A 26,672-nucleotide genomic window follows, 5' to 3' on the forward strand; every position below is an offset into this window, starting at 1 on the left:
TAGGTACCAGTCAACCAAGTCTGACAACCACGAGTGTGTGTCACCATATTGTATATCAAGTATATCGTAAGCCCTTCACATTTCTGCCTGCGATCCGAGATGAGGTAATGGACTCTGTTGGACATTCTGTGTCGTTCCGCACCATTGGTTGCAGTCTAGCAGCAGACTGTCCAGGGAATTACTGGCCGCTGCAAAGTCTTCCGTTAACACAATAAAACAGATGGTTTCGTTCGAAGTGGTGCTGTAACTAGGAAGCCTGTGACCCATTGTGTTCAGTGATGAATTGCGACTTTGCACTACCCCAAAAAACTGTTGTTGACAGCTGTGGTGGCGGCCGAGTGAGAGGTCCCATTCTTGGAAAGTGTTAGAGACACACATCGATTTTGGAGAGAAACAGCGTTGTTATTACTGGCCCCATGGTATGGGGAGCCATCTGGTGTCACCTCAGGTCGCGGCTGCTAGTGATTAAGGGAAGTAACAAAGAAAGTTGGTTTTAACGTCCTGTCGATATCAAGGTCATTAGAGACGGAGCATAAATTCAGATTGTGTCAAGGATATGGAGAGAAAACGGTCTTTCATAGGAACCATCCTGGTATTTGCCTACAGCGATTTATAGAAATCACGGAAACCTAAATCTGGATGACGGGATATGGGTTTGGACTGTCGAACTCCCAATGCGAGTCGAATTTGCTAACCACTGCGCCACCTCTCTCGATACGGGGGCTCTAAGTCCTCATGTGCTGCCAGTCTTGCTGTAGTATCATGGTGCCATTTCTCACCAGGAGTATACTAATCCACAAATGTCATGTGTCTCTGAACTGTCTGCCTGATGTTGAGGTTGTCTTGTGGCCAATAAGATCCCTATATCTATCCCTGATTGGACCGGCTGCCAGCTCGGACGTCAATCCCGTCCTAGTCCTAGTGACCAGATACAGCAGTTGACAGCCAGCATGTCGCAGAAGAGTATACAACCTTAGAGTATACCCTTAGCAATCCAATCAGAGCATGTGTCGAGACTATAAGAGTTGCAACGCCACGATGATAAATGAACATATATATGAAGTTCTTCGTAAGCTTGAATCTCTTTTGTAATCACTGAAATAACATCAAAACCCTCTCATTCCATGAAGTTTCATTTCTCGTTTCCTTTCCTGCTTAGCAGTTTTTGTCAGTCAGTGTATATAGTACATTATTGCTAGAGAGACCGGACGGAAAAGATAATTTCAAACAAGTGCATTATTATGAATATCCATGTAAACACGTAAACGTGGAGTGAAACGTATGTCCTAATTCTTTGGCTTACTATAATGACTTTTTCCTCGTTTTTATATACGCAAGCCGGCCGTTGTGGCACAACGGTTCTAGGCGCTTCAGTCCCGAACCGCGCGACTGCTATGGTCGCAGGTTCGAATCCTCCTCGGGCATGGATGTGTGTGATGTCCTTAGGTTAGTTAGGTTTAAGTAGTTCTACGTTCTAGGCGACTGATGACCTCAAATGTTAAGTCCCATAGTGCTCAGAGCCATTTGAACCATATATACGCAAAATATCTATTAATTTTTAAAAATACCCAACGTTCATGTTCTTTTATTTTGTACTGACGCATCTACATCTTTACGTACGTTCTATGAAGATACTTTTTATTGAATCGCACATTACAGTCAGTTAAGGTTCCATTTCACTGATATAACTTCGAAAGATTGACTGCTTGTACATCATTGTGTTAGCTGTTGTTTGAATAATTTTTCTGCAAGATCCGTACGTGTTACACACTTAGGTGGATGAAGCATACTTACAGTTCCTGCGCTGAAAGAAGAGTATTTCAGTTCTCCAAGCGCCATCTATTGAGATGTATGACGACTCGCTTCGAGTTCTGCTGTTTAAGATTTTTCAATATTTGTGTTACATTATCTCTCCAGGTAAACAATCCTGTGACCATTCGCACTGACATTCACCTGTTTTTACTATTTACAAACAAGGTAATAATTTCTGTAGAACGTAACTATCGTTTAAAGATTTTCAGCCTGAAAAAATAACGTTCAACGTTTGCAACAGCCATAGCTTCCGTTAGGTATACCAAAGCGGTTTGTGCTTACATAAGGATAACTTGGTATCAGCTCTGCTATTCTTTTGCAGCAAAAAGTTTCTACATTTGCATTGTAATGAATTTCTTATTAACGTCAGCAATTCTGGGGACAGAAAGAGACATGTCGTTAGGAGATGTCACAGAAAAAGTCAAATACCCATTTCTGTGATCTTAGTCAGAGGCAGTAGAAATGAAAACAAGATGTTGTATTGGTCCGTATGAGTCTACGACTTGCTTCATTCCATAAAACCAGATATTTATCTGCGAACGGATATTGTCAGCAAGTTGAAAAATAAGTGTAAGTCTAATGCTAGTTACGGCTTTGTCAATATCCCGTGTTCACGGAGCCAGTCGAAGAGGTACTGTACTGTTTTTATTCCTTTTTAGAGAACTTATACTCGATGTTCCGTCTTTGACAGATGTTGAAAGCTTCGTGAAGCATCATGCTGATAGGCCATTTCTGATAGCGCCGCTCTTGAAATCTCACTGGCAGCTGCGAAGTTCAGAACCTGTGATATTCGCTATTTTTGACTTTATTAAAACAGCAAATACGAGTAGTTAATACTTTCAGCCAGAAGGCAAATACTTGTTTGTAAATAATGATTAATGTATAATGAGGCGTCGCATAGCGACGGTGGAATTTTCTAGTGATGTAATTTGTCGTCTTTGGGCGGCAATAAAAACAGAAAAATACGGATAGATATACGATCCTTCACTATTTTGTTCGAGGGAGAACAAATGAAGCCTGGAGCGCTAAAAAGACTTTTACTGTTTTTCTGAAGTAAGACGGACACAGATCTGTGGCAGTCTGATCTAATTTTTTACTAAATGTATAAAAACGTGTTATGTCTAAGTTTGAGTGAAGTGTAAAGAACTGTTATAACTTACCGTGACGACGCACGAGCGACTCAAAGAAGACAATGGCTATATAAAAGAGCGCTCAGTGGACATGATACGGACATAAAAATCTACCGTCATTGTAGTACTAAGCTTAAGGTACGATATATGTTTTAGTTTATAATAAATATTTGTTCTGGGAATACTGAATCATTTAGCAGTGCTCATTCCTATCATCTCCTCAGTATTATTTTCATTTTAATTATGCATTTTGGTAAGATTACAGACACGGAGATCAGCAGTCCAATGTGCGTGTTACATTGATAAAAAGAAAACTGTTTTATCGTCTTTTTGCATCAGCTTTAATATTGAATTTCCCTTTTGTGTGATGTTACAGTTGTTTTTGCGCCCTTAAGAACTTTCTGGTCCCTTAGGAAATTGTTTTGTCATAACAATAACTTCACAACCGGGTATGATCGTATCTACGATCATGAAGTAATTAGAAAGACGATAATGCGATTTCTTAATCCATGGCACACTAGTTGTGACTGCCTCAAGCCACGCGAAACTGCAAGTAAAAACTAATCACATCTCATAATGCAATATTTTATGACAATGGTCAATCCATGATTCTTACGCCAATTGTGATTGATAAAACAGTAAGCTAAATCTCAATTTCCAACTTTCCATTGAATAGCAACATCACTTCTATTTTTGTAACATCACAAACCTCAGACTCAAAACCCTCAAGTAAAACGGTGAATTACCTGAGTACTTTAGAATGGTTTGGGATATAATTACGTTTTTTCAGATCTATTGCTTCACTTCGTTATTTTCCACGTCCTCGAAGAGTAAACAACAAATCGCGACGTGACGAAATTCTCAACAATGCAGGGCTCCCTGCAGCAGCTCATGCCGTTGCTTGGCATTAGTCCCAGGCAAGAAGACTGGCGAACAACATGAATGTCCTCGTCCGCAGTCAGCAAAGTCTTAAGAACACCGTATAATGCAGCAGGAGCGCGGAGTAGCTGAGCAGTCGCAAGGTAAGGCACCAACGAACATCTTAATTCCAACAGATCGACTGCATCTTTCTGCGGACGGACAACACAAATTCTCATGGACACACATGTGTAATAAGCACGGAGTTAAGTTTGGGATCAGCGGAACTAATACGCAAGCTGCTCAAATGGCCTAAGATAGAAAGGCTCGCACCAGATTGGTGGCCACGCTACATTGATTTGATGAAGTGTGATTTGATTTCCCAAACCGATTCTCTAGAAGGAAAGTCAGAATATTACAAATTCTAATTACACATTCTCTCACGAAGTGTCCGTGTCAAGTGCATTTTTGCAGTCGCTCGTATGGATAACATGGATAATTTTGACAAGTCCAGTGTATCACAACGTTGTCTTGGAACACGCGTATTCCATGCACATGTCACGAGAAACTAAACGTTTTGTAACGACTTCTAAAACACTGAAGTCGATTTCGTGCATTAAGCTGCATTTTATCAGCAAATTAATTTAGCTTTTAAATGATAGTTTTCTTAAAAACCTTTGGATATTAATGGATTTAAAGGCGATTTTAAGTGGTTATTTTTGCTAATGCAAAATCACATGCTTGGTCTTTGTGACACTGCAGTTTACATTCCCAATCAGAGTATGCAGTACCCTCATGCTTGTTTTTGCTCTTTGATACTGATTCAATAGAATTCCCTGGAACTGGAAGTGCTAATATTTTCAATCCTCTACGTACCAACTTTGATGATACTGTGCGCAATCGGCCTTACATTTTAAACGTCATTGCTTAATGCTCTCTTTCATTCCGGTGATTAATAGGTTACTTCGTAGCTACGTAACACTTGTACATGATCCTTCTCGTAGTTGGGTCTGCCCGGTGTGAGGCAACAATTAGTCACGTCGACGACGAATTCACCGGGAGAGCTAAAAGTGACCGAGAATCGCTCGCAGCAGTGTTAACTGCGTTTTATTGCACTTATCAATCTCGCCGCATCAAGTAATTTATAATGGGCGACTAAAAAGTTTCCTTTAGAAGGCCGTACAGTCCAGAATCTGTATGCCAACCCGGTAAAATCAACTTGAGGATCGAGGCAATCATCGTACAGACTCACCAAGCTGAAGATACCCGTTTGGTAAAACACCATGTCCTGACGCGTGAAGTGCTCCGAAAATGCCTGCTGCACATTCTCGGCCGGCAGGAATCTTCGACCCTTCATGGCCTTTGTTTTAAGGGACCGAAAGCATGATAATCGCATGGGGAGAGATCAGGATTACAAGACGAAGCTGAAGTGTCTCCCGCTTGAGTTGCCGTATGTTTTAACTTACGACATTTTTTATGTCTGAACGTGCGTTATCATGAAGCAGCAGTACACACTGGTAGTTAGTGCAACATTCCACAATGGTGATTTTCGACAGATGTGGCTGCCCCATACACATTCTCCATTCTCCGATGGTTGTCTACCGCTTTTTGACCTTCTACAGCCAAAAAAAAAAAAAAAACCGGACAGCACGTTGCTCCTGGCTGGACGCATTTGATAACATTATCGCCACAGTTCGCATGCATTTACCGCATGCAACTTTCAAAGATACGAATGCCATCCTGATCCTCTGCCTATGTGTCAGGGCTTCAAAAATGGTTCAAATGGCTCTGAGCACTATGGCATTTAACTCCTGAGATAATCAGTCCCCTAGAACTTAGAACTACTTAAACCTAACTAACCGAAGGACATCACACACATCCATGCCCGATGCAGGAGTCGAACCTGCGACCGTAGCGGTCGAGCGGTTCCAGACTGTAGTGCCTAAGAACCGCTCGGCCACCCCGGCCGACTGTCAGGGCTTATCTATGCGCATCTGAGTCGCCCTAAATTTCATATATACTGCGGCAATGCTCTCAGACCTAAACTTTTTGGTCTCCCCTTATGCAAAGCAACTGAAACCAGTATTTTAAACGCCACTTCGTCGGGAAATCGTGTTATGGAAACTGAACCATTACGTTTAGCAGCGGAGTCAGTTGATCTGCGTACGTCTATCAGTACTACTAAAAAACCATTAACTGAAAAATTATTAAATTTGTTTTGGAACTGTAATGCAGCCACTACGGAACTGCTCAGATCTAAATCATCCTCTAGTTCGATAAAGAAACTCAGTAAAAGTCTCTAAAGTTATCGGGTTGTTCTTGATCAGGTTATTATCTGCCTCAAGAAATTGCTTCTTTCCCTAGTTCCATTTTCCTGTCTCGTTTTTTTTCTGTTTTCCAACTACACTCCTGGAAATTGAAATAAGAACACCGTGAATTCATTGTCCCAGGAAGGGGAAACTTTATTGACACATTCCTGGGGTCAGATACATCACATGATCACACTGACAGAACCACAGGCACATAGACTCAGGCAACAGAGCATGCACAATGTCGGCACTAGTACAGTGTATATCCACCTTTCGCAGCAATGCAGGCTGCTATTCTCCCATGGAGACCATCGTAGAGATGCTGGATGTAGTCCTGTGGAACGGCTTGCCATGCCATTTCCACCTGGCGCCTCAGTTGGACCAGCGTTCGTGCTGGACGTGCAGACCGCGTGAGACGACGATTCATCCAGTCCCAAACATGCTCAATGGGGGACAGATCCGGAGATCTTGCTGGCCAGGGTAGTTGACTTACACCTTCTAGAGCACGTTGGGTGGCACGGGATACATGCGGACGTGCATTGTCCTGTTGGAACAGCAAGTTCCCTTGCCGGTCTAGGAATGGTAGAACGATGGGTTCGATGACGGTTTGGATGTACCGTGCACTATTCAGTGTCCCCTCGACGATCACCAGTGGTGTACGGCCAGTGTAGGAGATCGCTCCCCACACCATGATGCCGGGTGTTGGCCCTGTGTGCCTCGGTCGTATGCAGTCCTGATTGTGGCGCTCACCTGCACGGCACCAAACACGCATACGACCATCATTGGCACCAAGGCAGAAGCGACTCTCATCGCTGAAGACGACACGTCTCCATTCGTCCCTCCATTCACGCCTGTCGCGACACCACTGGAGGCGGGCTGCACGATGTTGGGGCGTGAGCGGAAGACAGCCTAACGGTGTGCGGGACCGTAGCCCAGCTTCATGGAGACGGTTGCGAATGGTCCTCGCCGATACCCCAGGAGCAACAGTGTCCCTAATTTGCTGGGAAGTGGCGGTGCGGTCCCCTACGGCACTGCGTAGGATCCTACGGTCTTGGCGTGCATCCGTGCGTCGCTGCGGTCCGGTCCCAGGTCGACGGGCACGTGCACCTTCCGCCGACCACTGGCGACAACATCGATGTACTGTGGAGACCTCACGCCCCACGTGTTGAGCAATTCGGCGGTACGTCCACCCGGCCTCCCGCATGCCCACTATACGCCCTCGCTCAAAGTCCGTCAACTGCACATACGGTTCACGTCCACGCTGTCGCGGCATGCTACCAGTGTTAAAGACTGCGATGGAGCTCCGTATGCCACGGCACACTGGCTGACACTGACGGCGGCGGTGCACAAATGCTGCGCAGCTAGCGCCATTCGAAGGCCAACACCGCGGTTCCTGGTGTGTCCGCTGTGCCGTGCGTGTGATCATTGCTTGTACAGCCCTCTCGCAGTGTCCGGAGCAAGTATGGTGGGTCTGACACACCGGTGTCAATGTGTTCTTTTTTCCATTTCCAGGAGTGTATTTCATCTCTTATTGTTTGGGAAATTGTCTTCTTCAATATACGTGCAGCTATAAATCATACCGTACTCGTATCGATAGGACGATTGTTCAAAAACTCCATCTTCGGAGTCCCGAATTCCGGAGTGGTTCCTTTAAAAGGGAAAGGACCAATTCCTTGTCTAAGGTAGGGGGTGTTATCCAACAGGATAACGGTCGTCCACATACAGCTGATGCAACCCAACACGCTCTAGTAGACATGTTGCCTTGGCCTGCTCGATCACCAGGTATGTCTCCAGTCGAGCACATATGGGACATCATCGGACGACAACTACAGCGTCATCCTCAAACATCATTAAGTGTCGCTGTATTGACAGATTAAGTGCAACAGGCGTGGAACTCCATGCCAAGGACTGGCATCCCGTATCTGTACAATACAACGGATGCACGTCTGCATGCTTGCATTCAACATTCGGGAAGTTGCACCGGATATTAAGACACCAGCACTTCACGTTTGCAACAGCTTATCTGTGATCCATCCATCGCTTGCGCCTTTGTCCCGCATCGGGCACGGGGTTGGCGTGGTTAAATCGAATTTGGCGTGTTAATTGGAAGGGGTGGCCGGATGCCCATCCTGCCGCCACCCCGTACCCCCCGGGACAGAATCAGAGTACCCCATCTGTCTGCATCTAGTGTAAATCATGGAAAAGTGCGGATGTGTTTCAAAGGTCTGTGAGTCTTGTAACTGAGGTGGGACGTGGGGACCAGCCTGGTATTCACCTAGAGGGATGTGGAAACCGCCTAAGAACCACATCCAGGCTGGCCAGCACACCGGCCCTCGTCGTTAATCTGGCGTGCGGATTCGATCTGGGGCCGGCGCGCCTACCCGAGTCCAGAAAGCAGCACATTAGCGCTTTCGGCTAACCTGGCGGGTCTTACATTAGTCTGTGATGTTGCAACGTTAATCACTTAAGTAGGTTACCTAGGCAAATGTATTCGCAAAACTTGCATTACTCTACATTATTTGGTTTTTATAATTAGGATTTTTTCCGTAAGTATACATAAACTATGTTTTTCTCCGCTATAACGCTTCATGTTACCAATGTGTACTACTTTACTATTCCTTTAATATTTTCAGTACATGCAAGGCCTCTTACAGTATGTGTGGCTTAACGAATTTAATGTCAAACACGAAGAATACCTGGTTAGATGTAAGAGAGGGCCTTATGGTCTCTACCTTTGCAGGTTAAGTAGGTAAATAAACATACTCGTGACCTTTAACGGACTACTAATTAGCTAAGTCGTATCAATGTAATATACAAGATATTTAGACTTGGGGTTTTAAGCCTTAGGTTTCATATTGTTCACAACGTCCTAAAACCATAGGCAGGGCACACTGTCTAACTAATCCAGTGGCATCTCTTACTATAATCAATCGTAGTGCGTAGAGCCGCTCCAAGCAGGGATATGAAACAGTTGGTCTGTCAGGGCAGATGCTTCTAGAGACGCTCTCAACTAACAGCAAGCAGAGCGCATTTGCATGACAGAACGAATGTCAGCAGAAGAGCGGCAGCTGCTCGCGTTACGAGCACTTCGCCGCGTCTCCTGTTTCCCCAACGGCGTGAGAAATAATAGCACCGGCGCCGGCATCGCCAGGTTGTACCGTCTGCAAAACATAGAGCACTATGCCGTGTCAGATTTCAACCAAAAAAAGGCAAAGAGAAAGAGAAAGAGAGGGAGAGAGAGAGAGAGAGAGAGAGAGAGAGAGAGAGAGAGAGAGAGCATCTTGCAGACCAGTTTTTGTCCGCGTCATCGTGAAATGGTGAACCAGATTCCAACGAAATCAACGTCTAAAATATTCTATGCTCCATTCACCAAATTACTTTGTTCCAGTCACGTGGTTAGTTATCCAGTAAAGTGCTTCTGAGAGTTTACGCATTACATAATTCACCTTAGTATTGTTTGCTGGCCGCGGTGGCCGTGCGGTTCTCGGCGCTACAGTCCGGAACCGCGGGACTGCTACGGTCGCAGGTTCGAATCCTGCCTCGGGGATGGATGTGTGATGTCCTTAGGTTGGTTAGGTTTAAGTAGTTCTAAGTTCTAGGGGACTGATGACCTAAGATGTTAAGTGCCATAGTGCTCAGAGCCATTTGAACCATTTTTAGTATTGTTTGTTCTCATAACAGTTCATTTGGTACCAACTAATGGACCGATCCTCGTGACGGCTGGGTGTTGTGTGATGTCCTTAGGTTAGTTAGGTTTAAGAAGTTCTTAAGTTCTAGGGGACTGATGACCATATATGTTAAGTCCCATAGTGCTCAGAGCCATTTGAACCTAATGGACCGAAATTTTCCTTTAGTATACTCGGTTCCGCTTAGAAACGCGCTGTAAGTATACGGAAAGTACAGGACTGGTACTCGAATATATAAATTACTCAGAGGTCTACTAGTTAAAAAAAATTACGGACCATATGCGCATTAAGTAGCTCAATTTTTCCTTGCCAAATAAATATTTATAGTTTCAATACACACATTATGTCATACGTTCTTTCAATTATTACCGATACTTGTAGTACAGCTTGTAGAGCTCAGTCCCATGTAGCAACTTTCTACCTCTAATAATACACCGCAAGCCATCTAATGGTGTGTGGCGGAGGTTACTTCCGGGACCACTGTCTGACCCCTCCAACCTTGTTCTACTCGCGAATAATGCGTGGGAAGAATGGTTGTCCATAAGGCTCTGTATTGGCTCTAATTTCTCGATTTTTCTCCTCGTGGTCAATCAGCGAGATGTATGTGGGGCGGGGGAAGTAATATGTTGTCTGACTCCTCCTGAAAAGTGCTGTCCCGAAATTTCAAAAGTAAATTTCACCGTGATACACAACGCCTCTCTTGTAACTTGACAGTGGGGTTTGTTTAGCATCCCCGTAAAGCTCTCACGCCAGCTAAACGATCCCGTGACGAAAGGCGCCACTCCTCAATGGATCTTCTCTGTCGCCTCTATCAGTCATACCTGGTATGGATCCCAGATAGATGAACAAGACTCAAGAATCGGGCGAACAAGCGCCTTATAAGCCACTTCTTTCGTGGATGAGTTAAATTTCATTAACATTCTTCCGATGAATCTGAGTCTGGTGTCTGCTTTTCCCACTATCTGTTTTATTTGGTCATTCCACTTAAGGTCGCTCTGGATTGTTACGCCTAGATATTTTACGGCAGACGCTGTCTCCAGCTGTTTTTCATCAATAGCGTATATGTGCAGTAGTGGATTTCTTTTCCTGTGTATGCGCTATATGATACATTTATTTACGTTCAGAGTCTGAACCATTCATCAAATCTGTGCAGGTCGTTCTGCCAGTTCTTACTATCTTCTGGCGTTGCTACTTTGGTACAGACAAGGGCATCATCTGCGAATAGTCTTAAAGAGTATCCGACGCTTTCTACTAGATCATTTATATATATTGTAAACAGAAACGGTCCTATCACACTTCCCTGTGGTAATCCGGATATTACCTTTATGTCGGCCGATTTAGTTCCGTTAAGAGCGACGTATTGAGTTCTATCTGCAAGAAAGTCTTGAGTCCAATCGCAGGTCTGCTCCGGTACTCCGTAGGCTCGTATTTTTTTCATTAAAAGGCAGTGCGGGACGGTGTCAAATGCCTTACTGAAGTCAAGGAACACGGCACCAACCCGAGCGCCATTGTCCACTGCGCTGTGGATCTCATGGAGGAACACAGCGAGCTGAGTTTCGCAGGATCTCTGTTTGCGGAATCCACGTTGATTTTTATGGAGATGTTCATTTTCCAAAAACATCATAATTCTTGAGCATAAAACATATTTCATAATTGCACAGCTGATTGACGTCATCGATATAGGTCTATAATTGTATGTATCTGTCTTAACGCCTTTCTTAAAAACGGGAATGACTTGCGCCTTTTTTCAGTAGCTAGGTACCTTTCGTTGCACAAGCGATCTGCGATAAATTACTGCAAGAAAAGGAGCAAGTTTCTTTCGCATGATCTTTATAGAATCTTATAGGTACCCGTATCTCATCTGGTCCTGAAGCTTTTCCACTACTAAATGATTGTAGCTGCTTTAATGGCATTATCTGCCATTTCTGTGCTCGTACGACGATTGAAAGGAGGGACTGTGTTACGATCTTCCGCGGTGAAACAACTTCGGAAGACCGAATCTAGTAACTTTCCTAAATACGTACTTTCTAAGGATAATACTAGATTTTTAATACAGCTTGTAGAGCTCAAAACAGTGTAGCAACTTGACAGTCAATTTCTCGAATTCGTACTTTCAATAGCTAAGTACCCGTAGTAGTGTAAATATCGTGTCGTTCGACACCCCCTTATTTAAGTAGTCACTTAAACGTCACCCACAGAATACCTTTAAAATAATCTAACTTAAATTTACGGATATGGATTTAGAATTCTGTCTCGCCCGACCTCCTTCGAGGACTGAAAAGTATTGACTAGGTAAGAGATGATTATAACAAAATTTTCCTTTGCCTCGTCCATGTCAGAGAAGTTTTATGAAATATTTTACTTCCTGTTCTCCTTTATCTACCCCCTTTTCAGCTGTGTACTTCGAATTTAGATTATTTGGCACATTCGTGGAAGACTGCACCTCCGATAAAGTACCTCCATTCGTCTACGTAATTAAGAGCACTTCATTAAAGGCACCTTGGCCAATAAAAGAAAACGGTTTTTGGACAATTGGTGTTTCGATTGTGACAATATATCTTAGATTTCTAATAGTATTTGATACTCTTATGAGTGTCGAATGAAGATGCTGTAAGAATTAACAAAACGTTTAATTATCTTCAATCGTAGTTGCCACAATGTGAGCGTAGAGGTATGCGTAGCAAGATTACCAAATGTTCCGCTTAAAGTACGTCTTTTGTCTTTCGCTATCAAATGAAAAGTACAGCATAATTCTTTTAATAAGTTATTTTAGCAAACGTACGTCACTACTCATTTTCAGATGGAACTAGACAGGATACACATGGACTTACTGTGTGTGTTATAACGGCATGTACTGTAGGCATTCGGCAGACCTCTGTATTCAAACATAATACGTCGTCCTCCATCTTTTATCATCATGTTTCAACAATTTCTTCTTACTTTTAACTACTGCGTCTAACATCGGCGATTGACTGTGTATCACGTTGTAATCCTTCTTGGCTACTACAGTTTTTCTCTACTGCACGCCTGAGCTGCAATTAACTGCTTCTAGACATCGCAGCTCAAGCCAAACTAACCTGTCCGTTTTTCTGGTAATGCTGTTCTGTGCACTTCTCTCCTCGTCTCCTCTTTCTAGAACTTCTTTACTTCGTTACTTAATTTTGTATATTTTATAGCAAATCAAATTAAAAACTGCTCTGCTTTTTCCTGCTTCGCGTAACCGACGCCACACCTCTGACTTGCACGCTATCCCTTGCTCCGGATGTACACTTTCAAAAACTTCTTCCGCAATTCGGTGTAAATATTGTCACAAGTAGAGTTTTTTTATTCAGTAATGCTTTTTATTTCCGACATCGTCATCGCTTTGGCCATCATGTATAATCACACTTCCTACACAGTATGACCATTTCACTTTCTCAAATTCCTTTCCACTGTTCATTACTTTCGAATAAGCTCTGTTTTTATTTACCCCGTTCCATTTAATAACATTTCTATGAGTTATCTCCTCTGTTACCTGTGCTCCTTGGACGTTCAGTTTTAACGAGACTGGAAATAAACTAAAACCCGCCTGCACTCCCATAAATAAACACTCGTCATTCACGATCGACTTTTATTATACCCTCTTGTTTTTAAATATCGTAGACAACTTGTTCGTCCCTGTATCTTATCTCCTTACGTTTCTGGATATTGAATATCTTAATGTACTTATCACTGTCTAAGGATTTCCTCTAGATCAGAACCTTTACGTCGTTATTCTAGTCCTCCATCTTTTCATTACTATGCAAACCGTTGAAACTGCATCTCTAATTCAACACTGTTTAACATATTACTGTGGCACACAGTGTTGTAAACCATTAGCGATCTTACGCGGTCGGTCACAACCCTGCAAAACCTGTTCCAAGCAACAAAGTTCTCTTCGGCTAAACAGTGACGCGATTACTTTTCCTACTACAGCTAAGACCATTGTGATCCAGTGCATCATTCCTCCTTAAAAACAGTTAAGGCAATTAATCATGTACAAAGATCAGCATAAAATCTTATTTCTTTACATGTATGACTGTTTTGAACGACGAGAGCTTTATGTAAGAATCTGTGGGATTTGGAATGCATTTGTGTTACAGCATTTTCTATGTCGGAGCAAGTTCGAAGTATACAAGGAACACACAATTTCTTATTGTGAAGGGATTAATTTGATGAGCAGGATAAAGGGACAAATGAAATTCCATGAGCGTTACCACGACACCCAAGGAGAGGTACTGAATGTCTCGCTTGCCGGTTTCTTTTAAACAAGAACTAGAGACAGCTTCTACAGGGTGAAACTCATCAGCACCGGAAACAGCAGTCCCTGTTCGTGGATCACCGGCTCGTACGGGCAGTTGCCGTTAATAGACTTGGGAGACACCCTTCAGGCGCTCGTAAAAGTGAGAAGGAGTGGGTCATCGGATGTGATGAAGAGACAATTCAATCGACCCAGAGGGAACCACTGGCTCACAGTCTTACTGCGGCCCGTTTTGGGTCTGGCTAACACCTGATCCCATAAATAACTGGCACCATAAGTTGTGAATTTTTAGCGCAGGTCTTAACTCAAACGAAAAAACTCAGCGAAATAAATGAAAGCAACGCAGACAAAATTTTTCAGCTTACGAGACCATCATCAGACTTTGACTGACTATCGTCGCCAAAGAAGCTGCAATGTTTGTAACGAACACTGGAAAATATGTTTGTTATCTAGCCTGAGCCTCAGACACACAAAAATGTCATCTTGGACAGTAAAGTGATAATGCAGTTTTAAAACTAAAAAGATGAACAAGAAATAAAAAACACTCCGTCTTCAGGCCACGAGTGGCCTACCGGGACCATCCGACCGCCGTGTCATCCTCGGTGGAGGATGCAGATAGGAGGGGCGTGGGGTCAGCACACCGCTCTCCCCGTCGTCATGGTGGTATTCTTGACCGAAGCCGCTACTATTCGGTCGAGTAGATCCTCAATTGGCATCACGAGTCTGAGTGCACTCCGAAAAATGGCAACAGCGCATGGCGGCCTGGACGGTCACCCACCCAAGTGCCGACCACGCCCGACAGCGCTTAACTTCGGTGATCTCACGGGAACTGGTGTATCCACTGCGTGCGGGAAGGCCGTTGCAAAAAAAAAAAAAAAAAAAAAAAAAGCAATGCCTATACAACACTTTACATTAAATAAAGAAATCCAATAATATAAAATCTGTACTTGACAAGAATATTCCAAGAGATTGCACATGCTAAGTGATACAGAAACCAATCAAAAGGAAGAATGAACAGTTGTAATAGCAGGATATATGGAGTAGACAGACAATCAAAATGAAATAAAAAGAAATTAATAAATACAGGTAAGTGAAGAAATAGGAAGGAACAGACATTGTGCAAAGAAATAGAAAACTGAGGTGATTAGTCGAAACTTATAAGAGAGCGAGATTTAAACTGTATTTGGCCATTATATCAGGACGGAGGGCTATATGTTTGCTCATTTCCAGAGCTTAGTGAAAGACATAGGGCTGCGTCTGGTAGTTATGGTCCTCACTTCGTAAGTGCTCAGTAAATATGGAGTCACAATTCCGCAAACCGTAAGGTACGTTCATGTTCAGTCAGTGTAGTTGCTGAGTCTCTGGTTGCTTAACCAACATAAAACTTGTCATAATCAGGACAACTAATTTTATATACTCCACTGATAGCTAGTAATTGGATATTATATTTCCTATCGTAAAATACACTGGGCCGTAGTGCGCTTCACGCAGTACGAAATCTTACAGTTGCAGTGTCTCATACATGTGCTAGGTATGGGACTGTGCAAAACTTCCTGCAAACAGTGGAAGGGATAGCAGAGGAAGCATAGAGACAGGGGTGTTTGTTTCCTGTGCAAGATTTGCTCAGTTAGGACAGGATTGTAGTCATTGGTTAAGGCAGTAAATTGTGTTGTTTCTAACGTAGCTTTGAAATTTTCTTTGGACATGGGAACAGATATGATACGGTGCATCACTGAGTGGAAATCTGCATGTGTGTGTATTACAGGGTGCTGTGATCAAAATCTATAAGTATGTCAGTTGTCGTAGTTTCTCTGTACATCTTGAAACAACGTGTCTTTGTACTGATATCAGCCATGAGATCTAGAAAAGTAATGGATTTGTTGACGATTTACATTATGTACGAAATATTTTTATTTTGGCTTTTTAAGTCACGCAAAAATGTGATAAGCTGTTTTGGAATGCCTGCCAACATATACAGCACATCATCTAAATATGTAAACCAGTGTTTAATACCTGCAGTCAATGATTCTTTATTCAATAAACGTTGTTCAGGATGATCCATGAATACTTTTGTCATAATGGTGAAAACGCTGAGGCGACAATTTAATAAATTTGTCTTGACAAATCAAATTCTATGCCATAATGATGTCCTTACCCGGACTTCCCGTCTGCGGCGAATAATGACTTTACCGTTTAGCTATTTTCACATGAAACTCTAGTCATTACAAAGGGGAAACGGACGCCTCCTGGATGAATAATAGAAGCCGGTCAGAAACCTGTCATACCCTCTCGAGAATCATTGCTGCATTTTACACTGAAAAGCTAAAGAAACTAATACATCTGCCTCTATCGTGTAGGGCCCCTTCGAGCACGCAAGTGGGCCACAACATTACGTGGCATGGACTCGACTAATGTCTGAAGTTGTGCTGGAGGGGACTGACAGCATGAATCCTGCAGGGCTGTGCATAAATCCATAATAGTATGAGGGGGTGGAGATATCTTCCGAACTACACGTTGCAAGACATCCCAGATATGCTCAGTAATGTTCATGTCAGGGGAGTTTGGTGGCCAGCGGAAGTATTCAAATTCAGAAGAGTGTTCCTGGAGCCACCCTGTAGCAGTTATGGACGTGTGGGGTGTCGCATTGGCCTGCTGGAATAGCCCAAGTCCGTCGGAATGCACAATGGACATGAACGGATACAGGTGATCAGAAAGGATGCTTACGTACTTATCACCCGTCAGAGTCGGGTGAACCGCAAGAGCGACCTGTGATTTTCTTAATGGATCTGGTCACCTGAAACTAACATGCTCTAGGTAGCATTTATGTCAGAATCCCATTACAAGTCTTCTGAAAATGATGAGTAATAATTAATACAAATTTAATCAGTATGCGTCGCATTAATGTCTGCTAGTCACTCGAATATGAAACTGTCAGTTTATAATTGTGGACGTTACGTGGGTATTTTGTGAAGTGGTCCATTTCATTTCCAGAACAGTCAATAGTTGTTTAACATTACCTTCCTGTCTACGAGATTCAAGAAATCGTTCCATTACACACTACTTTGAACCATTGTGTCATTGTCTTATAACACAGTCATAGGATTACTGCGCAATTAGGTCTATGACAGTGGAACAAGAGATTTACTGAGAAAGAAAAAGCCAAAAATAAAAATAGCATGTTTCGCCAAGGAATAAATAGTATAATTAATTTCCCAAGAAGATAAAAGTGCTGACTAAATCCAGCTCAGTTTAGAAGGAAATTAAAACGTACACTACTGGCCACCAAGAACAAATGCAGATGATAAACGGGTATTCATTGGACAATTATATTATACTAGAATTGACATGTGATTACATTTTCACGCAATTTGGGTGCTTGATCCTGAGAAATCAGTACCCAGAACAACCACCCCTGGCCGTAATAACGGCTTTTATACGCTTGGGCATTGAGTCAAACAGAGCTTGGATGGCGTGTACAGGTACAGCTGCCCATGCAGCTTCAAAACGATACCACAGTTCATCAAGAGTAGTGACTGGCGTATTGTGACGAGCCAGTTGCTCGGCCACCATTGATCAGACGTTTTCAGTTGCTGAGAGATCTGGGGAATGTGCTGGCCAGGGCAGCAGTCGAACATTTTCTGTATGCAGGACCTGCAACATACGGTCGTCCATTATCCTGCTGAAAGGTAGGGTTTCGCAGGGATCGATTGAAGGGTAGAGCCACGGGTCGTAACACATCTGAAATATAACGTCCACTGTTCAAAGTGCCGTCAAAGCGAACAAGAGGTGACCGAGACGTGTAACCAATACCATCACACCGGGTGATACGCCAGTATGGCGATGACGAGTACACGCTTCCATACCGCTATGTCGCCAAACACGGACGTGACCATCACGATGCTGTAAACAGAACCTGGATTCATACGAAAAAATGACGTTTTCCCATTCGTGCACCCAAATTCGTCGTTGAGTACACCATCGCAGGCGCTCCTGTCTGTGATGCAGCGTCAAGGGTAACCGCAGCCATGGTCTCCGAGCTGATAGTCCATGCTGCTGCAAACGTCGTCGAACTGCTCGTGCAGATGGTTGTTGTCTTGCAAACATCCCCACCTGTTGACTCAGGGATCGAGACGTGGCTGCACTATCCGTTACAGCCATGCGGGTAGGATGCCTGTCACATCGACTGCTAGTGATACGAGGCCATTGGGATCCAGCACGGCGTTCCGTATTACCCTCCTGAACCCACCGATTCCATATTCTGCTAACAGTCATTGGATCTCGACCAACGCGAGCAGCAGTGTCGCGATACGATAAACCGCAATCGCGATAGGCTACAATCCGACCTTTATCAAAGTCGGAAACGTGATGGTACGCATTTCTTCTCCTTAGACGAGGCTTCAGAACAACGTTTCACCAGGCAACGCCGGCCAACTGCTGTTTGTGTATGAGAAATCGGTTGGAAACTTTCCTCATGTCAGCACGTTGTAGGTGTCGCCACCGGCGCCCATCTTGTGTGAATGCTCTGAAAAGCTGATCATTTGCATATCACAGCATCTTCTTCCTGTCGGTTAAATTTCACGCCTGTAGCACGTCATCTTCGTGTTGTAGCAATTTTAATGGCCATCACTGTACTTATTAAGCGGTACGTAAACAAACCGTGAAGGATTTGTTACATAACAGAGTTTTTTTCTGAAAATTGTTATCCCAAAAGCTATCCAACGTATGATACCAAAATTTATCCAATTACTGTGCTTAACAATCCATTTGTTATACAGGGATGCTGACTCACTCTTCAGGCCAGCAAATGTGAAGTTGTGGTGCACAAAACAGAAGCCAGGCATCGTCTTTATGGTTCGTTATATCAGCTGGCAGTGTTCATAGTGTTATGTTATGAAACAGTGTGTTTGTTGCGTGTGTGTGTGTGTGTGTGTAATGAGTGCTCAGTGATCTGTAGTGAGAAATGAATGAACAGCGTAGCACAAACCTTTTACATCACTGAATAACTTCTTTGCGAAACAGTATTGCACATTACCGATAAAACGAGTGAGGCAGCATAGGACGCTTGAAGCTTCATCCAGCAATCCTGATTAAGGCTTTCCGAGGTTTCTCTAAATTATTTCAGACAAATGTAGAATGTTTCCTACTATACGGCTACACACGACGACTTGTCCAATCCTTGTCAAACTAGACATCGAGTATATATGTGCTCCTGGGTTCGGTGTGGGCGGTGGTGGGGAGGGTGGACTGCTGTGGCCTGTTGTGGGGCTGTGAACCACTGAGGGTATGGCGGGACGAAGTCTCTCCGTCGTTTATAGATCTCCATTGTAACACACAATACACAATGCACGTCCTTTAAATAAGGTTTTTTTCTGCAGTAAATTGTAATAGGACGGTATAATGCAGTTGTAAAAGTGATACGTGGATGGATAGTAGTACTACTATTAACACCACTGACGTACTTGAAAGATTACAGCAGACTTTAGTCACCCCATTCACACTGCATTACATTTTCCAATATTGAAAATCAGTTGTTCGCTTTTGCGGCTAACACCACTTTTTTGGGAATTTTAAAAGCAGTTCTCACCGAAAAATTCTCACTTTAAACGTCAGCATCGACAATGACACATCTTTCGAATATAGCCACAGTGTACGTCCAGTCACTCGCCTTCACACGGATGATGCAGGACGTTAACCCACGTACCAGTGCGTTGGGCAACCTCCTTTTCGCCTAGACAGTGATAAATAAAGGCAGGCAACAACAACAGTAGATACAAAAGCTACAATACGTTTATTTGGGATGGGTACTGTTTTATTCTAAATCATATAAATGTATTTGGTACCAAATGCTGAAGATTAGATGGGTAGATCACATAACTAATGAGGAAGTATTGAATAGGATTGGGGAGAAGAGAAGTTTGTGGCACAACTTGATCAGAAGAAGGGATCGGTTGGTAGGACATGTTCTGAGGCATCAAGGGATCACCAATTTAGTATTGGAGGGCAGCGTGGAGGGTAAAAATCGTAGAGGGAGACCAAGAGATGAATACACTAAGCAGATTCAGAAGGATGTAGGTTGCAGTAGGTACTGGGAGATGAAAAAGCTTGCGCAGGATAGAGTAGCATGGAGAGCTGCATCAAACCAGTCTCAGGACTGAAGACCACAACAATAACAACACCAAATTAAGCATAATAAGATACCAGTTGGTGTTTGGGAAATCAAAAGGGTAGTGCTTTGCCAATATGACTAAAGAAATCGAGAATTCGAACACACTGACTATGTGTATGAGACTGCCGCACCACCGATGTATCAACGGCTGTGGGAGACGTATTTCCGCATCCTGCTTCTGGATGTTCCTTCGTATCCGAACGTCAAGCCTGAACACTACTCACAGCAACTTTCATGTAAACCTCGTCAATGAGCTAGACTCTTCATATTTCCTGAAATATCCTTATGATATCTTTTCTATTTTTGTTTTTCGGATCGAATATGAGAACACTTATTCGCAAATGTAACTTGATTCGAATGCTCTAAGACGCAGGAGAATCTTCTCGGACACAGTGCCTAATCTTTCATTAAGGATCATTGCTAGCAGCACAAATAAATCCTTTCCTAATTTGTATAATCAGTGACATACTGATTACTTGAAATTTATGGCATCGGCAACTGGGCTCTCAGTGTCATTAAACAATTTGTACAATCGGAAGTCAACTCCCATATGACGAATGTAGTGTACAGTACAACATGATAGCATGCAAACGATTTTACTGACATTCAGAATATTTTCGTTAAATAATGATTTCTCTGCTAGTAACGTGATCGTAATAATCTTACGTCATTTGCGCAGTATAAATATCGTGGCTTTTGTTAACATTATTTTATTGTTGTGCAGTTTCCACGAACACCTGTGTACAGTTCACGAAAATGTGAATGCTGTGGAAACTATTAGCGGATCAAATTTTATTATGATAAAAGTTGCATGCATTACAAGTGTATCTATTTTCAAGTTTTCTGTGGTAGTCAGAATTTCAGTTTATGAACAACTACGTCTCCGCATAACGTATCCGTTTACCGCACCTTATAGCATCACCTCCGGTAGGAAAAATATTAGAAAAAAAATCCAGAGACTTAAGAATGGATGGTGCTCTAAGCGCTATGGGACTTAACATCTGAGGTCATCAGTCCCCTAGAACTTAGAACTACTTAAACCTAACTAACCTAAGGACATCACACTCATCCATGCCCGAGGCAGGATTCCAACCTGCGACCGCAGCAGCGCGGTTCCGGACTGAAGCGCCTAATACCGTTCGGTCACCGTGGCCGGCACTTAAGAATGGACAAGCGTTACCTACGCTATCAGAATTACAAACATTATTATCTGTGTTCTTTTGTAGAGGAGGAATGAGTGTTTTTTATTTCATTCTCTTATCGATTCTGCCGTTCTCGCTGACGGACGTTAATTGTTCACGGTCTGTAACTGATACAATTATTTGTAGTAGAAATATAATTGTGGTGAATATATATATATATATATATATATATATATATATATATATATATATATATATATATATATATGAGATTAATACTTGTAGTGCGTGTTTTTGCCAGTAGCAAGTACCTATCCTGTATATGATTCTGTGCGTAGTAATTAAATGTTTCCCTGGCCGTTTTTGTGTAGGCTCGTTATTGTAACGACGCCATTAATGCCAAAAATTGTACAAGTTCTTCAACAGTCATATAATACTAAATGTATAAAAAGAATAATCTTAATAATCTGAAACGGCGTCTTGTAGTATTTTTCAGTTCATATTAGGCCAGAGGTACAGTTTTTTTTATTAATAACGATATCAATGAATGCTTACGCTGCCATTGCACATAGGCAGCTATCTTGGAGCATCCAGCCCCACAGAAAATATAGGTAAATATTGTTTAAATGTATTATCGTGCAATATTAAAAAAAGGATATTTAATCCATCGGAGTACGACTGATGTCTTCACGTTGGGATACGTATGCTATTGTTGGTGATAGCGCCCTGAGAAAAATTAGTCGTGGCTTTTAACAAAAAAGAGATCTTATCTCTATTTTTCGGAACAATTCCATACAATGAGAATAACGGCACAGTTATCGTTGTATGTAGTATTCAATTAAAAATTTAATTAATCATTACGCGATAACCTACATTGCTACATGCACGCGATTTGCCGTGCCGGATTCTATTTCTGTACTTTCGTTAACGATGGAGAGCGTAATTTTCCATTCGGCTGCGGTTGTCAAAAAGGATCAGTCCTTTGAATGGAGTTTGTAAGGGGTCCGTAGGCCCTTACTATAAATTTGCACTCGGCACAGGTCGATAGGGCGAACAATCGATTGTGTCGTGTTGCGAGAGCGAGTGTGGAGTTGAGCAAGTGCCATGTTGCGGGTAGAGGTGTGTGGAGGTCTTTGTTGAAATACAAGGCTTTAACGGAGAAGGGAGTCGCCATCGCCGTGGCTAGACCCCTTTGTACTAGAATAATACCGGGAAGGTGAAGAAGTATTATTACGAAAGTGATCAGTGCCATTTCTGGGGCTGATATTTGGTTTCGCGTCTACCGCGCCGGCATCACCTTGGATTGCAGTGTTGGGTTGCAGTGTTGGATGCTGTGATGGATTAGCATGTGACGATAATGGAAAATGAAGAAGCCTGTGCTGAGATTAGCCGTAATTAGATATGTATGACGAAGGCAGTGGCTGTCTCCTTTTTTTTGTGTTTTTGAGAAGAATATAGGTTCGTAATTAGTGAAACTGTGTTGGTGTTTTTCTTGTTACCAGACATTTCATTATTACAGTATTGAACAGGACGAATTGGAAAGTAACAACTTCCGTAGCAGTCAATTCCGATTACCAGCCCCATTAGGTACACGGTCATATTAATAATAAATATTGGGCTGCTATTCGATCAGATCAGGTCGGGATAAATAAACGGAGGTGTTACAAGTTCCCAAACGTAGCGAGAGAAGCAGCTCCAAACGAAGTTGGCAGACTGCGTTGATTACTTGCGAGAATCCTTGAATGGTAGCCCATGGCCTGACGCAAATCCGTTGCAGTAAGGGGCTAAGAGACAGAAACCTAACATTTCGAGGTCTGTGGGGGATGGTGGGGGGGGGGGGGGGAGTGGGGGGGACAGAGTTCTGAATACGTGGTCTAGCTCTCAACTGGCGATATGAAGACGTGACAAGGGAAAATTCGAAATAGCATCTAATGGACGCAGCCCAAGATTACAAATATTTAGCCGGTGTAACATACGTGGGGGGGTTGTTATGATTAATGTGCAGCGACTCACGGAGGCCCCGTGTTAGCTGTAATTATTGTATGGCCGCGAAACCCGGTAGATATGCTAATGTGTTTATTCGGAACCGATATACGCTGAAAAATAAATTAGTTCAAATTGTGGCTACAGGTGCAAATCTGGCAATGTATACTGTTCGTATGGCGGTATGAAATCCATTCCGCAATTTCAAAAGCCATAACGTGAGTGAACAATATGGCACTCGAGAAGAGAGGCTGGATGCTCTTAGTGAAACTGTTTTATGTGTACGGCACCAACTACAGTGCTGCATTGAGAGAGTATCGCCGGGTGAAAGGTCTGAGCAAAGGCCTCATGTCAGTAAATGTGTTAAAGAGGATGACAATGACGTCGGAACACACTGATGAGCTTGGTGTGGAAGCTATAAGATGAAGACCTCCCATCCCAGTTACTAACTCAGCATGCAGCGCGTGCTCCGGTAGCGCTAGGGCTCGTGCAGTGTCACGACAGTTGTCAATACCATCGTCATCAGTACGGAAACTTTACGCTCAATATTACACTGGTACCCGTACAAGATCCAGGCGGTGCAGTAACCTCATGATCCCCCGAAACGTCCTGAATCTTCTCTTCGGTTTCTGGTACCGATCGAAGTTGATGATATAAGGCCGGGCAATATCCTATGTACTCACGAGGCACAGTTTACTGTACAGGATGCAGTGAATACACAGAACATCCGAATTTGGGGTACTGCTAAACTGCGTGTTGTGCGCGTAGAGCCATAGCGCTCGCTGTATGTAACTGTATGGTGAGGATTCAAAAGCACCTTTCTTCTCAGTCCGTTCTTCTTTGGAGAGAATAAACCCAGAGGGCCTTTCAGGTGTACCGTACGTCTACACGCTATTGAGACCTCTTTGTACAGCATGTAATCCCCGCTTTGGAAGAGCGCAACTGTGTGGAAACTACTGTTTTCGAAAGATGGGGTAAGACATGACGTCGCTCGACCAGAACAAAATATGATTAATGCAACGTTCCATGAACGTGTTACCTCATGAGGTTTCGCTGATGCATGGCCTGGGAGATCATCTGATCTGAAGCCATGTGACTTTTGCCTCTGAGGATGTCTAAAAGGGAGCGCTGTTCAGAGACACGTTCGGTCTCTATCTGACCTGAAGACCAGCATACTAGAACGCATTCTTCAGATTCCACCTAAACTTCTGCGAGCAATGTTGACCACAGAATTTTACGCATGCAGCATCTTGTCGACGTCTCCAGTGCTCATATTGAGCAAATTGTGCAAGCGGCAATTAATAGGAAAATCAACATTGTACCTTTGTCACTTGTTTGTCCTTTTCTGCCGACGTCCCGTTCCTAACACGGTACACATGAACACATTTGTATACGCTTTTCCCTGAATTCACAGCGCCAGATTTGCACTTGGAGACCAAAATGAGAATAATTTTTTTATCGTAAATCAGTCCCGAGTTGACGCATTAAAATATCTACAAAGTTTCGCTGCCATACAATTATTACAGACCTCACTGGACCTCTGTGATCAGCTGCACTAAGATTGCTCGATGCTAAGGAAAATAAGGAATACTGATGTATCTTGTAATGGTATAATTTTTTTTAAGTTGGAAAGGTGAAATTAACACTAACAAAAATAATTACGATCGTACTTTGAGAAAAATAAAATTCCTTATCAGTAGTGCCTGTGAGGGAGATGAGTGCAGGAAGTGCTCTTTCTCGAATTAACGTTATTCGTCCAACATTATCAAAAGCCTGTAACCATAGCTTACAAAGTCGGTAGTGTCTGAGAGGGTTGTGTTTATATTTACCTACTAAGCCTACTTCTTCGCTCTATATAGGACAGGAGAACTTCGTGCTGTGAATACTGGCGTAACCGAAAGCTAAATGCAAAGAGTGCATAAGACCACTCACGTCTCAGTATTGTTCGTCCATTCATTGTGAGTAGAGTATTGTGTCTCGGTGAGTTTGACAACAAAATTCCAGAAAGGCGCCATTTGGACGCTTCTTTTGTATACTCGGACGCCAGGCCTAACTCTCAGTCTGCTTGGATGTGCCGCAAAGTGTCGTTTGGAGGCTTAGGTCACTGTTTACAGTCACAGCAGATCCTCGTTGTGGGCTATTACATGATGAACCGAAAATTAACACTCCAAGCAGCACCGATATCTGGCTGTAAATGTCTGACGAAATCGGAATACATCTGCAACACAATTTGTTGCAGAGCTTGCAGCTGCCTCAGGAGCTATTGTTTCCCGACAGACTGTGTAGCGGAGGCTCAGCACAGAAAGCTGTTTACCAGACGTCAGCGCGTTTGCATCCAGCTCACTCCAGCACAGAGACGGGGCCGTGTGTCGTGGAACCGGCAACGTCAAACTTCGACCATGAATGATTGGAAAAAATGTGCTCTTGACAGATGAAACCTGCTTCATTTTGCAAAATGACTGTCGTCGCACAATACTCTGGAGAGAATCTGGTAGGCGTACAAATTCAGGACGCTCCCTATTAAAAAAGAAAAAAGAAAAAAAGAAAAATAAAAACACCCCAGATTGATCGTCAGAAATGACCGATTTTGTGGTGAAGGCATCATGCTGGATGGCCGTGTGGGACTGCACATCTTAGTTGATGGTGAAATAAACGTGAATAAACGTTGATGAGCCAATATATTACAACAAACTGCTTAAAAGGGGTTGGTCTGCCTTTGGAACGCAGTACATCGGCGATTCTGCGGTACGTGGATTAGACATGTCTTCGGTAGGTTTCCGGATGTATTTAACACGGGATGTGTGGTCACAGGTCATGCACTTCGCATACTTGTTCCGTCTGGTTCAGCTCAGTCGAATTTTCTGGCCAAGACTTCAACAACATGAGTACAAAATCATGCTCTGCAGTGTAGCGTGATTCTAAACTTGTGACACGTACCATTACCCTTATGGAGGATGCTATCGCCATCAACAAAACGTGAAAGGATGCAAGTTTTCCACAATAATATTCACATAGTCGACAGCTGTCGTGGTTCCTTCGACCATTATCACAGGTCGCACGGACCCCAGAGTTCCCCCGTAGCATAACACAGCCCCCACCCGCCTTCGTCAATGGTGCGGGCATGTTTCTAGCAGCCGTTCAGCTATATGATGGCGGAACCGGTCGCGACAGTCGATCTGGTGAAACAAGTAACGCGATTCATCCCAATTGGTGACAAGTTTACTTTGATCCACTGTTCAGTCTCGATGATTCCGTGCCCCACTGCAGTCTTTACCGATTTTGTCATCAGACTAGGAACACGTATGGG

The sequence above is a fragment of the Schistocerca americana genome, chromosome 1 (assembly GCF_021461395.2).
Source record: "Schistocerca americana isolate TAMUIC-IGC-003095 chromosome 1, iqSchAmer2.1, whole genome shotgun sequence".
NCBI classification, from domain to species: domain Eukaryota; kingdom Metazoa; phylum Arthropoda; class Insecta; order Orthoptera; family Acrididae; genus Schistocerca; species Schistocerca americana.